The following is a 14,159-nucleotide window of genomic DNA, read 5'->3' as shown; positions in this document are numbered from 1 at the left end:
AGATGACTAAGACAGCCTGGAGCTGGCACACTGATTTCAGACTTCTAGCTTCTTAGACTGTGAGAGAATAAATTTCTCTTTGTTAAAGCCATCTACTTGTAGTATTTTTGTTATAGGGGCACTGGACAACTAAGACACCTCCCCTTTCCATGGTTCCCTCTTATCATCAGGATCCTTAGCCTGATCACTAGTCAAGTCATGCCAAACAGCAATTTTTTGTCTACACTCTTCAATCAGTAAGTTGATGGGTGTATCTAAAGGGCAGTCGCTGCAAAGGTGAAATTTGTTATGAATGGAGGATTTGTTGGGACAATGTCAGTAAGAAGGGCTATCAAGGTCCGAGCCATAAGCACTCAGCATCATAAACGTTCTTGTCCTGTAAGAAGATGTGGAGCTAAAAGATATGTTGTTGGCAGTGGACTCAAAATGTCCCCAAAAATGCCGTTCCAAGAAATCAATGAGGCTTTCCCCAGGCAAATTGATCTTCTCGATTAAAGAGGCTCAAAGTAAGGGGACATGAAGGCAAGGAACCAAAACAGAATCTGTCCACAGGACCAGCCCACAAGCATATAGTAGGATCCGGATAACATTCGTTCCATGCCCAGTCCTTAATCTCTTCCTCAGAGGTCAGCTGCTGATATTTACTAAGGATACCCAAGAAATCAGGAAAACAGGAAAGATCAAAGGTTTGAGTTAAGTTTTGCCAGGCCCAACTCTACTTGATTTATCTTTCTTAAGAAATTAGACTTTGAAAAAGTGAAAGAAGACCCCCATTTTATTTACCTAATTTCCTTTTGCCCTCCTTTTTGACCTGATCGCAACTGAGGCCGTCACAATCCAGAGGTAATTGGGAAGCAGCCTGTCTGGCGGTTGTGTCAGCTAAGATATTCCCTTTAGTTTCTTCGGTCTGGGAACATTTTTAGGTTGGTGTGCCTGACTTTTTCCAATAATAGCAAATGCCAGGAACTACTGATTGAGGAACCCTGGGTCTATTCCCAAACTGGGGTTTGAGTCCTTTATTACAACCTGGAGATTGTAATTGTTGTAACTGTAATGCCATTAATTTATTCTGCCAGGTTTTATCCTTCTGCTCCAATTCCCTAGCTCTTTGTTCGAAGGTTTGGGCTAATTTATAAGCGAAGATCAATCCTGAAGTTTCAACATTTCCCAATTTAATTGATGATATCTAATTGAATCGGACAGTTTGGGGTGGGGCCCTCCAAAAAAATAGAGTTGAAAGAGATCTGGCTCCAGCATCTTCTAAATTTAACACTAATGATCCACAAAAAGTTTATTTAAATAATCCCTATAGTTACAAACATTTTCATCTTTGTCCTGTTTATAAGGTTGAACCTTAGCCCAGTTTATCTTCTGGGGAAAGATCTGCAACAATAACTTTATTCTAAGTTAGTAATTCTAGACCTGGGACATTAGGTTGTAGAGGTAATGGTTTCTCAGGTTTTTTCTATTTAGCCTCACACCTTTGATGGAGCCCTGGTGATGCAGTGGGTAAGAGCTTGGCTGGTAACCAAAAGGTTGGTAGCTCAAATCCTCCAGCCACCCCTTGGAAACCCTATGGGGTGGTTCTACTCTGTCCTGTAGCTCGCTATGAGTCAGAATTGACTCGATGGCAATCATTTGGGGTTTTTTTTTATCCACTTTCGAGCATCCCCAGGGTTCTAGTAACATGTGTAATAGATTACATAAATCTGCTCATCCAGATTCGTAAGTTTTTGACAAAACCTTAAACTTCTGACAAAACTTTTGCTGCTCTTCGCAAGGATCAGGAAATTCTTTCACAATGGCATGAGGTTTCACTTTAGTCCAGGGGGCAAAAGCAACCTCAGGAAGTCTTCCCCCTGCCTTTGGATATTTTATTTTGGAAGGCATCTCAATGACTGCTTTAGTCTCTCTTGTAGCTACTAGTTTGGTTTCTTTTGAGGATTCCCTGGAGTAACAAGGAAGCTCACACAAAGTATTATCAGGACAAGAAGGTATAGATGGATACAGAGAAGCAGCCTCCAGAGGAGCAGTGGGAGGAGGAGAAAATGCTGTAGTGACAGTAGAACTTTGGCATTGCAATTCTGTAATTTATTTTGCTTGGCTGAACACTGTGTCTTGGAGTAGACAAAACTGTCATCATTTTGCCTCTTGGAAGCTTCAAAAATGAATTAAAATAGTCTTCCCACTGGTTCTGATTGGCCCAAGAGCCTTTAGCCTGTAACTCGCTGCTCAGAAAAGTTAATTTAGTGAGCTCAAAACTCCCCCAAATTGGCCAGGGATTTTCTGTAGTAAGCACATGCTACCACCAAAGATACTGAACTGAAATGGAGGTCACAGTTTTTGGCCATGTAAGTGGTGGGATCACAGAAGGTGGGATCACAGAAGGAGGTCCGCTATGGTCTTTGGAGGTGGCATTCCCCGTCTTACTAAACATTGTACGTGCTAACAGCCAAAGAGTGCGTTAAACTTAATACACCTTTAGAGGAAAAAAAAAAGGAAACATTTGCACAGGGAGTTATATTTCTCATCCACTAGATGGTGGATTTGTCATGCTCAAGATTTCTGCAAAATGTCCAGACCATGAAAATAAACAACTGTCCAAAAACTTAAAAGGTACACTGAGACCTTCGGCACCTTCAGGGTTTGAAAAAAATCTATGAGTATTTTGCTGCAGTTGAGATGTGTTTTCTTGTGGCATTTAAGAGGTTGACTTGTGCCCTTATTTTATTTGTTTATTTTTGCAGCTTGTAAGACCCGAAAGCACCTCAGTAGAAGTCATTCAAATCACGGATTAGATTGTAAATGAGACCAAATGGGTAACACCTGCCCAAAAGTAAAGGCGAGAAGGCAGAAAGGGTCAGAAAACCGGGATAAATGGAAACAGGGAACCGAAGGTGGTGAAGGGGAGACTGTTGACACATTATGGGGATTGCACCAATGTCACAAAACAATTTGTGTATAAACTGTTGAATGAGAAACTAATTTGCTCTGTACACTCTCACCTAAAGTGCACACACACGCACGCGAACACACACACACACACACAAATCAAAACTCATGAATTAGAAATAGGCAAACAGAAAACAAAAGAAAGATGAGCATGAATACACTTAACAGAATACAACCAGTAAGTGGTAACTTCGTAACACCGCAACTGTAGTTGAAAACACAATCCTCCAACAAACTTGTTAAGTAGTGAATGAGAAAGTGAAAGTTGAGAAATGGCTTTGATAAATCCCAAAGATCCATGTTGAAATCCCTGGGGCTCACTCTTGGGAGCACTCACGTCTGGACAGGTCCCAAGGGGTCCGAGAAAGCAGGAGCTTGTCAGTGCCTGACTCTGGCTTTTCAGCTCCTCCTGGTCCACTGGGGAAGACATCACCAAATCCCACCAAGACTATGCCAAATGTTGTAGAGAAAATACTCTCCGATTCTGGTAAAGTAAAATAAAAGACATGTATTGAAGGCAGTATGTCATTCGAATGGAGATCATGAAAATCTCAGAGTTTGAAGCTCACAGATCCAAGGGAGGGGGTACAAAGCACATATAGGCATAGTGTCATAGAAGGAGATAGAAAACACAATATTCTGATTGGTTTACAGTGACTGAGGTCAATCAAAGGTGAGACAAAGCAAAGCATGATTTCTAACATCACTGGTTACATTAATACAACTGGAATACGTTGGCTAAAGGACAAAATTGCAAGGTATGTGTTTGCAGAGGGGGGGTCTCAGGACCGTCAAAAAATGATGACATGATGATGGCATGACAGATACTGTCAGGAATAGGTTGTTAAACATTACCTCACTCAGAATATAAGATTTTCTGAAGAGATCTAACACAAAGCGTTTCGATAAGGTTTGGTTACAGACCCCAGGACATGTAGTATCCACATCCTTAGCCGGACCACAGAGAAAAGGATTTCGTTAATGACAGGGTTGGTTCCTAAGCAACAGGGTTTGAATCTATGTGAAAGGTCATACTGAGCCTTAGCATTAGTTCAGCCATTTTCCTTTAGGTCAGGTGCGTCTTTGGATTTTATGTCCCACGTCATGCTTTAGGTTGTTAAGTGAATACAAGTTGAAGACTTTATGTTTTCTTCCTGACATTTTCTTTTTATAATTACTACATTCCACCCCTTTATCCTACCAATCCTTCTTAACTTAAATTCTTATGCCTGATATTAATGTCTAATTCATTTATATTTATAGTGATTAATATACTTGGACTTCTTTCTACAAACTTTTTTGGGTTTTCCTATTTACCATGCTTTTAATTTGCTTCCATTTTTCTTCTTTCTTACGTGCTAATCAATTCACTAAATTTTCTCTCTGTAATGTTTTTATTCTGTATAGGTTTGGAAATTACACATTCTATTTTTCTTATTTTGGTGAATACCCTTAAGTATTTAGCATGCGCGTCAGTAATGAAAAGTGCCTGAGTGGCACAAACAGCTTGCACTTGACTACTAACCTAAGTCACCCAGTGGCCCTGTGGAAGAAAGGCCTGGCGATACGCTTACATAAAGACTACAGCCGAGAAAACCCTATGGAACAGTTCTGGTCTGTAACATTGGGGTTGCCAGGAGACAGGGGCTGCCTCAACGGTCACTAATGATAACGTCAGTAGTGGACTCCTGTCATATTCAGGACTGCCATAATCATTTAAACAGCCTTTCTATATTTGCGTTATTGATTTCACCTCTCTAGTATACAAGTCAGAACTCAAACTTTCTGCGTCCCTTGCAGCTAGGCTGCAGACCTATAACTTAGTCTCTGCTAACCAGAAGCACCTGTGAGAGAAAGCGATGTAAGCTATGCAAGCTGTGCCTCCGGCTTCCATTTTCCTGGTAGAGGAAGAGGAATTCAGCTCGCGGAGGTGGCAGTGGTTGCAAGATCGACCTCCTGATGCAGAATTGACATTGATGCTGACAGCAGGGGCCGATGAAGAAAAGTTGAGCTCCTGCCATTTGGTGTTCCATGGGGGCAGTAGCAGTTTCTTAATCACGCTCAATCTGTCGCATGGTTTAGGGTACTTCTAGGACCTTAGCCAAAGCTTTGTTTTTCTAGGCCTTCCAATGACTCAGAGAGCTGCCAAAGAGAATTTTAAGAAATTCCTTCATGGATTCTGTTAATTGCAACAAAGAACCTAAACTATAATAACTTGTTAAAATCAAAAGTTAAGGAATATTTCACTCCTCCTTCTGAATAAAAGGAGTCTACCACCAGACGAGTTGTGGAATGACATCGAGGACATCATAAATGAAGAAAGCAAGAGGTCGTAAGGAAAGAAAGAAAAGACCAAGATGGATGTCAGAGGAGACTCTGAAACTTGCTCTTGAACATCGAGCAGCTACAGGAAAAGGAAGAATTGATGAAGTAAAAGAACTGAACAGAAGATTTCGCAGGGCCTCTCGAGAAGACAAAGTATTACAATGACATGTGCAAAGAGCTAGAGATGGAAAACCAAAAGAGAAGAACACGCTCGGCGTTTCTGAAGCTGAAAGAACTGAAGAAAAAATTCAAGTCTCGAGTTGCAGTAGTAAAGGATTCTATGGTGAAAATATTAAACGACGCAGGAAGCATCAAAAGAAGATGGAAGGAATACACAGAGTCATTGTACCAAAAAGAATTAGTTGATGTTCAGCCATTTCAAGAGGTGGCATATGATTGGGAACCGATGGTACAGAAGGAAGAAGTCCAAGCTGCTCTGAAGGCATTGGCGAAAAACAAGGCTCCAGGAATTGATGGAATATCAATTGAGATGTTTCAACAAACAGAGGCAGTGCTGGAAGTGCTCACTCTTCTATGCCAAGAAATATGGCAGACAGCTTCCTGGCCAACTGACTGGAAGAGATCCATATTTATGCCTATTCCCAAGAAAGGTGATCCAACTGAATGTAGAAACTATAGAACAATATCATAAATATCACATGCAAGCAAAATTTTGCCGAAGATCATTCAAAAACGGCTGCAGCAGTATATCGACAGAGAACTGACAGAAATTCAGGCTGGTTTCAGAAGAGGACGTGGAACCAGAGATATCATTGCTGATGTCAGATGGATCCCGGCTGAAAGCAGAGAATACCAGAAGGATGTTTACCTGTGTTTTATTGACTATGCAAAGGCATTTGACTGTGTGGATCATAACATATTATGGATAACATTGTGAAGAATGGGAATTCCAGAACACTTAATTGTGTTCATGGGGAATCTGTACATAGATCAAGAGGCAGTTGTATGGACAGAACAAGGGGATACTGATTGGTTTAAAGTCACAAAAGGTGTGCGTCAGGGTTGTATTCTTTCACCATACCTATTCAATCTGTATGCTGAGCAAATAATCCGAGAAGCTGGACTATATGAAGAAGAACGGGGCATCAGGATTGGAGGAAGACTCATTAACAACCTGCATTATGCAGATGACACAACCTTGCTTGCTGAAAATGGTGAGGACTTGAAGCACTTACTAATGAAGATCAAAGACCACAGCCTTCAGTATGGATTGCACCTCATCAAAAAGAAAACAAAAATCCTTACAACTGGACCAATGAGCAACATCATGATAAACAGAGAAAACACTTAAGTTGTCAAGGATTTCATTTTACTTGGATCCACAATCAACAGCCACGGAAGCAGTAGTCAAGAAATCAAAAGACACACTGCATTGGGTAAATCTGCTGCAAAGGACGTCTTCAAAGTGTTGAAGAGCAAAGATGTCACCCTGAAGACTCAGGTGCACCTGACCCAAGCCATGGTATTTTCAATCGCATCATATGCACGTGAAAGCTGGCCAATGAATAAGGAAGACCGAAGAACAGTTGACGCCTTTGAATTGTGGTCTTGGCGAAGAATACTGAATATACCGTGGACTGCCAAAAGAACGAACAAATCTGTCTTGGAAGAAGTACAACCAGAATGCTCCTTAGAAGCAAGGATGGCGAGACTGCATCTTACACACTTTGGACATGTTGTCAGGAGGGATCAGTCCCTGGAGAAGGACGTCATGCTTGGCAGAATACAGCATCAGCAGAAAAGAGGAAGACCCTCAATGAGGAAGACCCTCAATGAGGTGGAGTGACACAGTGGCTGCAACAACAAGCTCAAGCATAACGACGATTGTGAGGACAGCTCAGGACCGGGCAGTGTTTCATTCTTTTGTGCATGGGGTCGCTATGAGTCAGAACCAACTCGGTGGCACCTAACAACAACAACCACCCACCAACCACTGCTGTCGAGTCGATTACGACTCACAGTGACCCTATAGGACAGAGCAGAACGGCCCCATAGAGTTTCCAAGGAGCACCTGGCGGATTTGAACTGTGGACCTCTTGGTTAGCAGCCGTAGCACTTAACTACTCTGCCACCAGGGTTTCCAAAAGGAGTTTAGAATGTTTTAATTCAGAACTCCTTCCTGCTACCATCTACCATATTTTTAATGACTAATACTTTTATTTCACCTTGTTTTTACATTCTAAAATACTGGCTCTTAAAAAAGAATAATACTTATTTGGATTAACCAGGATATTTGCTAATTTATTGGTTTACCCTTTCTTCTTCCATCTCACTTGTTCCTTTAGGGTTCAGTTTGTTTCTGGTTCAGGTATGTCCTTTAATATTTCTTTCAGTGAGGGACTGTGAGTCCCAAATGTGAAAATGTATTTTGTCCTTCCTTCTGAAATACAGCCTAGCTAGGTATGGAATTGTTTCTCAGTTCTGGTTTCTCAACACTTTGAAGATATTTTCCATCTTCTGTCACCTCTTTTCGCTGATAAGTCTGATGGCATGTCCCTGTCATTCCTTTTAGGGTAATTTGACTTCTTTCAGGGGTAATTTTTAACATTTTCTTATTGTGTTTGGTGTCCTGTAGTTTCGCTGTTATGTGTAGGTCTCAGTTTTTACAATTATTCTGCCTGAGACTTAATGTTTACCTTTGATCTGATGACTCATGCTTTTCTTCAAATCTGAAAAATTCTCAGCCATGATCTCCGTGAATAGTACCTCTTCTTCATTTTCTGTTTTCTTTCCAATGAAACTTTTAGATCTACGTTGGATCTTCTAATTTTATCTCTTAAGTCTCTGAACTTAAGATTTTTGTATCTCCTTGTTTCTCTGTGCTGCTTTGGCAGTCTATTATATCCATTCTCCATGTCTTTCAGACTCTTTATAAAGCTCATTTTTATAAGACAGGTAGAGGGTCAGTGGATTGACACAGTGGCTGCAACAACGGGCTCAAGCTTAGCAGCAACTGTGAAGATGGTGCAGGGCTGGGCATTGTTTCACTCAGTTGTACACAGGGCTGCTATGAGTAGGAACTGACTCGACCACACCTAACAACAACAATGGGGATTATCTGGCTGAAAGGCATCAATAGTTGCCTATTTCCTGCTTTGTTAGCTACCCTTCTTGGCTTCCAAGGCCCTCATGAATCCAGGCCTGCCATTTACTAGCTGGGTAACTCTGGGCACACTTCTGAGGCTATTGAAAACTGAAATGAGATAAAGGATATACAGTGCAGAGCAAGTACCTGACGTGGTAGTATCCAAAAACCTGCTGCCATCAAGTAGATTCTGACTTACAGTGACAGTATAGGACAGAGTACAACTGCCCCATAAGGTTTCTTAGCTTGTAGTCTTTACGGAAGCAGACTGCCACATCTTTCTCCCCTGGGGCGGTTGGTGAGTTTGAACTGCTGACCTTTAGGTTAGTACCCAAGCCCTTAACCACTGTACCACCGGGGCTTCTTATGTAGTAGTATCCAAACCATACCAAACCCATGGCCACTGAGTTAATCCCAACTGACAGCGACCTACACAACAGAGTAGAACTGCCCTGTAGAGTGTCCAAGGAGTCCTGGTGGATTTGAACTGGCAGCCTTTTGGTTAGCAGCTACAGCCACCACTACGCCACCAGGGTTTCCATGTAGTAGTATAGGAAATAAAATTTGTTGTGATTGTCCAGCTCACAGCAATTCTGTATGATATTTGTCCTCAAACCATTTTAGACATGGCTTCTGCATAGAAACTTTCATCGATTTCAAGACCTTGCTTCTTTGGCTGTAGTGATTGGCTAAGACATGGTCATATGACTCTAACCCAACCAGTTAATCATTCCTTTCTCCCGTGCACTGGCTGATGGATTGGAACCCCTAACCTTTCAGTTAGCAGCCCACTGCTTAACTACTGTTCCACAAGGCCTCCTCTTCAAATCTGAGGTCAGGAATATTGGCTTTTTTCCTTTATCATCGCAGAGTACTTAAAATGTGTTAATAGAGGTCTTGGTTGTAGTAAAAGAGAATGAAAGTTACCTGGAGAAAAGAAGAGGTAGGTAAGGGTGGCAGACAGAGGGATTACTGACTTCAGTATTATAATTTTTTTTTTTTAATTGTGCTTTAGGTGAAAGTTTACAGCTCAAGTTAATTTCTCATACAAAAATTTATACACATATTGCTATTGGACCCTAGTTGCAATCCCTAAAATACGACAGCACACTCTGCCTTTCCACCCTGCATTTCCAGTGTCCGTTCAACCAGCTCCTATCCCCTTCTCTCTTCTCATCCCACCTCCATACAGGAGCTGCCCATTTAGTCTTTTGTGTCAACTTGAACTAGGACCACAAGTATTATTTTATATTTCATAGTCCATCAATTCTGTGTCTGAAGAGTTGGCCTAGGGAATGGTTTTAGTTCTAGGTTAACGGAAAGCCCAGGGCCCATGTCTTTGGGGGTCCTCTAGTCTCAGTCGGACCATTAAGTCTGGTCTTTTTATATGAATTTGAGTTCTGCACCACACTTTTGCTGTCAGGGACTCTCTGTTATGTTCCCTGTCAGGGTGGTCATTGGTGGTAGTTGGGCACCATCTAGATCTTCTGGTCTCAGGCCAATGGAGTCTCTGGTTTATGTGGCCATTTTGTCTTTTGAGTTAATATTTTTCTTGTGTCTTTGGTGTTCTTCATTCTCCTTTGCTCCAGGTGGGTTGGGACCAATTGATGCCTCTTAGATGGCCTCTTGCAAGCTTTTAAGACCCCCAGATGCCACTACCAAAGTGGGATGCAGAACATTTTCTTTGTTATGCCAATTGACCTAGAGATCCCATGAAACCATGGTGCCCAGACACCTGCCCCTGCTACTCTGTCCCATGAAGTGTTTGGTTATGTTCAGGAAACTTCTTAGCTTTTGTTTTAGTCCCGTTGTGCTGACTTCCCGTGTGTTGCGTGTTGTCCTTCCCTTCACCTAAGATAATTCCTGTCTACTCTCTAGTTAGTGAATTCCCCTCTCCCTCCCTCCCCACCCTTGTAATCATCAAAGAATGTTTTCTTCTGTTTGACTTTTTTCTTGAGTTCTTATAATAGTGGTCTCATACAATATTTGTCCTTTTTTGACTAATTTCACTCAGCATAATGCCTTCCAGATTCATCCACATTGTGAGATATTTTTCAGACTCATCATTGTTCTTTATCTTTGCATTGGATTCCATTGTGTGTATATACCATAATTTGTTTATCCATTCGTCTGTTTATGAGCACCTAGGTTGTTTCTGTCCTTTTGCTGTAGTGAACAGTGCTACAGTGAACAGGGGTGTGCATGTATCTGTTCGTGTAAAGGCTCTTATTTCTCTGGGATATATTCCAAGAAGTGGGATTGCTGGATCATACAGTACTTCTTTTTCTAGCTTTTTAAGGAAGAATCAAATCAATTTCCAAAGTGGCCATACCATTTAACATTCCCACCAGCAGTGTATAAGTGTTCCAGTCTCTCCACAACCTCTCCAACATTTACTAACTTGTGGTTTTGGGATTAATGCCAGCCTTGTTGGGGTGAGATGGTATCTCATTGCAGTTTTGGTTTGCATTTCTCTAATGGCTAATGATCATGAGCATTTTCTTATGTATCTGTTAGCTGCCCGAATGCCTTCTTTGGTGAAGTTCCTGTTCATATCCTTTGCCCATTTTTTAATTGGGTTATTTGTCTTTTTGTCGTTGAGGGTTTGCAGTATCTTGTAGATTTTAGAGATTGAATCCTGATCAGATATGTCATAGCCAAAAATTTTTTCCCAGTCTGTAGGCTGTCTTTTTAACTCTGGTGAAGTCTTCTGATGAGCCTAAGTGTGTGATTTTTAGGAGTGCTCCCAGTTATCTAGTTTCTCTTCTGGTGTTTGTGCATTGTTAGTTATGGTTTATATTCTGTTTATGACATGTATTAGGGCTCCTAGCATTGTCCCTGTTTTTTCTTAAAGATAAGTTAAAGAGGCTGTATTTTCCCTATATAACAGACTTCGGACCTTTGTCGAACATGAGATGCTCATAGGCAGAAGGATTTACATCTGGGCTCTCAATTCTCTTCCATTGGTCAGTCTGTCATTGTATGAGTACCAGGCTGTTTTGATTACTATGGTGGTAAAATCAGGTAGTATGAGGCCTCCCACTTTGTTCTTCTTTTTCAGTAATGCTTTACTTATCCAGGGCCTCTCCCTTTTCCATATGAAGTTGGTGATTTGTTTCTCCATCTTGTTAAAAAATGTTGTTGGAATTTGGATCAGGATTGCATTGTATCTGTAGATCGCTTTGGGTAGAATTGACATTTTTACAGTGTTGAGTCTTCCTGTCCATGAGCAAGTTATGTTTTTCCACTTATGTAGGTCTCTTGGTTTTTTGCAGTAGAGCTTTGTAGTTTTCTATGTATAGGTCCTTTATGTCTCTGGTTAGATTTATTCCTAAGTATTTTAAGCTCTTGGGGGCTACTGTAAATGGTATTGATTTGGTGATTTCCTCTTTGAAGTTCTCTTTGTTAGTGTAGAGGAATCCAACTGATTTTTGTCAGTATTGTACATTTCTACATTTCTTTAATATTTGAGTATTTTATAATAAGCAGGAGAAATCTTATAAATTTTTTTTAAAAAATCAGAATTCAACATGAATTTTATTTTGTTGCTCCATTTCTTAAATTTTTTATTTCTATGTTTTAGAATAAATGGTTATTACCCTCTTGCCAGCTATGGAAATGTAGTTGCGGTAATAATAACATTAAATTTGTACAGCCCTTCAGAGTTCCCACAGCCTTTCATGTCATCTTACTTGATTCTGGGAGATGAGCAGGCCAGGTAAGGTCAAGTTTAGATTTTACGAATGATGTTCAGAGTCAGGAAGGGTGAGAATCCAGCTCGGTCTTAAACATTCTCTAGCAGGAGAGTTTGGCGTTTACTATTTGTAAAGTCGTCAGATTTGGTGCATTATAAAACATAGTCATTAATTGTTGGTAATTAGAAAAATGCAGAGGAGCCCTGAAAAGTTTTATTAGATCAATTACAAAACCTACAAAAATACATACTTGGTCCATAATTTTAATTCATGTTCTCAAAAGCACTTACGTTGTCCCAAAAGTTAATCTTCACCATGTTCCTAATCAAGTTCCCACTGTGCTTTTAAATTCTAGAACTTTAATCTAGAGGAGGGATGATTGGGGGGAATTTATTGATTTCTGACTAGACATCCACAGTGGTTAACAGGTTTATGTATGCATGAAGCTAAATTCTTAAGGTAGAATTCTGTATCCCACATAGCACATGGGTAACTATTTACAAAGGTGACCTGTAATTACAAAGTGCTTTAGTAATATTATGAGAACTTTGATTTGCAGAACTCAAATGCTTTCATAACATTAACTCATTCACTTTCACTGAACAGATAAGGAGAGGTTGGGGGACAAATAGCATCCCTATTTTGTCCGCTGGAGTTGATGAAGTAAAGGGAAAGGAGTGAGGTACTGAAGATAATACAAAGCAAGAGCAGTTGGACTTTCTTTTTAGTTTTGTCATGATTGTTGCATTCACTGTTATGAGAACGTCTCCATTTGGACTAGAAAGTGTAATTTATGATGATGAATCTAATTTTAGGTAGAAATTGTTTCTAGAGCATCAAGGTATGGATATGTCAAAGAATACTGGAAGGCTTGTACTATTAATCTGCATCGTTTTTAATCTTGCAGATTCTGATATTTTCATTTTTTATGGCGCTAAGGATAAGCTTTTTGTTGTAAGTGAAGCATTATAGTAATTTGACAGTTCTGGCGTAGGTCCCCTTTCCTGCATCCAGACTGCCCTTGGACTGAAATCGATCCTCTAAATATGAAGTCTATGCCAAGAGATACAACTGATGTGGGGAAAACGGGACTTTTTAAAACCAAGTCTGACGTCACACATTCGTGTTCTAACCATCTGTACCTTTTATTAACCAGGGGCTGGTGCCGCCTGGGAGAGACACAAGCGCACAACAGTCTTCTCCCACACAATCCTGGAATGGGAACAGTGTGCAGCTGCCTAAGAAAGAGAAGCAGTTTCAGAGCTGTAGGATGGCCTGGAGGGGCGGGGGGTTGGGGAGTGTCTGTGTGTGTGGCAGGGTTAGGGAGTTATTCCTCTTCTCCTCCATCCAAGGACGATACTTATTAGAAATTTTGCACATCGTTTTTTATATTTAATTGATTTTTCTCGCGTGGGAGACAGAATCCTTCAGGTGCATAAGAAGAAGGGGAGAAAAAAGAAAAAAAGCAAGCCTGGCAGGGGGGCTTTCCGAGAGGGGGTCCACAGCCTTGCTTAGGATTGGGACTGCAGGCAAAAAAAAACTCAGGCGTCCACAACCTGTTTGGCTGCAAATACGCCTCCCTTCCTTCTGGAGAGCCAGCACCGTCCCTCTCCCCCTGGATTGCAGCCTCCAGGCGTTACCTCACACCCTTCCAGTGCCTCCACCATCCTCCCCAAATCCCGGACCTTTGGGGTGAGGGGAGAGGGGAGACAGAAGGGTCTCCATTCTACCTCGACATGCAAGTAGCGGCCAGTTCGCCTTCCCCACCTCCCTATGACCTTGGTCACCGCCCAGGTGAGGGCAGCAGCCCCCAAAACCACCTCTCACCCCTGGGCTCCTTCGACCCTCCCCCACCCAAGCCCAGGGGCGCATCCTCACTCTTCCTCCAAATGCGAGTCCAGGTCACCCCCGAACCCAGGCCGCTATGGAGAAGGCAGCAGCCCCCAGGTTCCCACCTCTCACGCCTGCCCATTCCCGCCCGTCGCCCAGCTCCTTCATCCTCCAAAGCTGGAGGCCCATCTACACTCTACGTCCACGTGTGAATCGCAGGCCGTTACCCCCACCCCCTGTCCCCTTCAGCC

General features: G+C 41.7%; 1 protein-coding gene across 1 annotated transcript in view; it reads left to right on the top strand.

Moving 5' to 3' along the window:
- LOC126068340 (uncharacterized) overlaps positions 1 to 14,159 on the top strand; it is a 250,172-nt gene that overhangs the window by 172,052 nt on the left and 63,961 nt on the right. The gene's annotated exons all lie outside the window — the stretch shown is intronic.

This window comes from Elephas maximus, chromosome 27 (genome assembly GCF_024166365.1).
Source record: "Elephas maximus indicus isolate mEleMax1 chromosome 27, mEleMax1 primary haplotype, whole genome shotgun sequence".
Taxonomy (NCBI): Eukaryota; Metazoa; Chordata; class Mammalia; order Proboscidea; family Elephantidae; genus Elephas; species Elephas maximus.
This window is presented reverse-complemented; position numbering and strand designations above follow the sequence as displayed.